Source organism: Macrobrachium rosenbergii, chromosome 18 (assembly GCF_040412425.1).
Source record: "Macrobrachium rosenbergii isolate ZJJX-2024 chromosome 18, ASM4041242v1, whole genome shotgun sequence".
Lineage (NCBI taxonomy): Eukaryota > Metazoa > Arthropoda > Malacostraca > Decapoda > Palaemonidae > Macrobrachium > Macrobrachium rosenbergii.
Window position 1 is genome coordinate 9053585 of NC_089758.1, and position 2995 is coordinate 9056579.

Genomic DNA, 2995 nt, shown 5'->3' on the forward strand with positions numbered 1-2995 from the left:
GTGACCGTTCTTTTAAAATGATAAAGCGAAATACTTTAAGGAAATGGGTTTATTAGTAATAATATCAATATCATTAATAATAAGTATTAGTAATGTACTTATATTGAGCACAGTGAAGCGGTTTCTGAAAGTCAACAACAGAAAAAATCTCGCACCATTAAAACCTCAAGAGAAAAAGTCAGACATAACAAAACAAGATGATCGATCAAATGATCAAAGGAACAGCAATTTCCAGTGTTATTCTATGATTTGTGATACTGATGATTATCTGTCTCTTGAAGATTCATTCGCTAAGAAAGAAAGAAAGAATATAAAGAGGTTTACAAGGTGTAACAGGAGGAAAACCTCGCAGCTGCACTATTAAGAAGAGGGTGGAAAGTAAGATGGAAGAAAGAATAAGAACGGAGGCACAGTAAAACGAATGAAAGGGGTTGCAGCTAGGGGCCGAAGGGACGCTGCAAAGAACCTTAAGTAATGCCTACAGTGCACCGCGTGAGGTGCACTGACGGCACTAACCCCTACGGGATCAGTCGTTAAGCATCGGTACTCAATCTTTGTGATGACATCTCAATGATAACAACTACGACAGTCAAGGTCAAGAGTATACAAGAGTATCCGCGACCTAAAATAAGACCTTTTCCGCACAGCTCAGGTCGTGACGTCAGATCTTCCTGAGGCTTAGGACTCACTCAAGTCCCTTCGATCTCGACCTGAGGCAGCAAGAGTAAACTTACAGACCATTTGTCTACACACACGCGCAGTGTCGAGATCAGCAAGAAATACTTTCACGTTATTTTTCTTTTTTACGTAGCTGTCATTATAATTTATAGTTCAGATTTCTGTAGTGACTGTGAAAATGCCGAGAGTCTGTAGCCTACTTTATACTAATGTTTTTCAAGTGTCGACAAAGGGAAATTGAAAGTGGTGGAAAAAACTTTTCAAATCTTAACATGGCATAAACTCTTCAAAACCAGGCAAAGGGGCTATGGAAATATTAACAGCGAACATTGCAAAGCTGGTTTCGCTTCCTACTGATATAATTTCATATTTTTTTCGTTGTAGAACATATTTTACGATGCGAAATCTGAATAGGACCATCACTCCTCCTACAAAATTATACAGTAAGTTGAAAAAACTGTGAAGAGATAGAGGTCATCTTGAGTATGTCCGCTGAAGTCAGATATTCCAACTATTTACTGATTTTTTTACCAATAAATTAATGCAGTGTGTTCGTAGAAAAAGAAAGACGTAGGGGATTTTCATTTTGCATATACTATAATCTAAAAGGTGTGTAATAAAGAGTTTCATTTCTCCTTATTGTTTATAGAACTTCCCGGTAAATTAATGTAGTGCGTTTGTATAAAAAACGTAGATGAATATATTTTTGTAATGAAAATTAATCTTGAAGGTATGCAGTAAGTTTTTCAATTACGCTTTTTATTGTTTACGTAATTTTTTTTGTTGGCCGACATACAATTCCCTCCTTTGACATTAAAAATGAGTGAATGATTCGTAGCTTTTTTGTCGTTGGCTGACAATTAATCTATTCCTTTGACATCATTTTAATCAGTAAATAAAATTACTCATTGCTTCACAATATTTGATAGTAAAATAGAAATAAATCCCAAATATTAATGAATCGCTAAGAGTGGAGAGGCAGACTTGACTTCGCGCACTATACACACGCCAACAACAAAGCTCTGCTATAGTACTTGCGCATGTTAGACCAAGGTCTAGCAAATACTCTCTAGACCTTGGATTAGACCTTGTATTCTCTAGAGACTGACGACGATAACATCAATAGTGACGGCTGTAAGTGTCTACATAACTTGTTACAAATTAAAATTTCTTTAGTACAACAGCATCGCTGACGATGTCAAGATTCGCAAAATAGTGAGTCTAGCTGTATGTATCACTAATGAAGACACGAACAGTAGAGCATGTATGTCTCCTGACATACCACAGCATCGCAGATAGCTCGTGAGATAAACAAGGAAGGAGAAAAGTTTCCTCGCCCAACGTGGGGCTCGAACCCACGACCCCGAGATTAAGAGTCTCGTGCTCTACCGACTGAGCTAGCCGGGCTCCATGACGTGTCACCCGCCATATATTATGAGCAGGTCTTCACTGGCCTGTCTGCCTTTGTCACAAGAGGATGATAGATAGATAGAGTACAGAATTTAGGCCAAAGGCCAAACGCTGGGACATATGAGGTCATTCAGAGCTGAACGATAAATTGACAATAAGGTCTGAAAGGTGTAACAGGAGGAAAACCTCGCAGTTGGACTATGAAACACTTGTTAGAGCGGTGGAAAATCAGATCGAGAGGATGGTGAACAAAGTAGGGAATTACTGTTGATGGATTAATTAAGGGGGCAATGCGACGGGAGGGGTGGGGATTAGGAGGCAGCAAGGGAGGCAGTTGTAGTAGAAGAATAAGTATGGGTTGGACCATTAGGCACATAACAAATTATTATTTATGGATTGTCTGTGATGACATCCTTAAAAAGCTGTTTTGGGATTCAAGAATCGGCTCAGACTGTAATCTAATCTGTCATATTTAGTGAATACAAATATATATTTGTACTAATATATATATAAAAATTTATATATATATATATATATATATATAGATATATATATATATATATATATATATATATATATATACACTGTATATATAGATATATACTGCATATATAGATGTGTGTGTGTGTAATTGTAATAGTCACAATGTCCTCTTAACTTCCTCGAATTCTTCGCGCTTCTTGCGCTTGGATCTTAAGGCTTGGTAGTGACAAACGTACCCAAAAAAGCGCGAAGAATTCGAGGAAGTTAAGAGGGCACTGTGGCTATTACAATTACATATGTATCTGGTAAAAAGTGAACAGCAGATTCTACATATGTAATATATATATATATATATATGCACCAAGGAAGAGTTGATAGCGAGATCAGATTTCTTGTTAGAAATAAGCCTCAAGACAGCATCCAA

General features: G+C 37.2%; 1 non-coding gene across 1 annotated transcript; it reads right to left on the minus strand.

Annotated features, from left to right (window-relative positions):
* Positions 1–2012: 2012 nt before the first annotated feature.
* Positions 2013–2085, minus strand: TRNAK-CUU (transfer RNA lysine (anticodon CUU)). Its single transcript has one exon. It is a non-coding gene; the product is annotated as a tRNA-Lys (tRNA).
* Between the last annotated feature and the right edge of the window lie 910 nt (positions 2086–2995).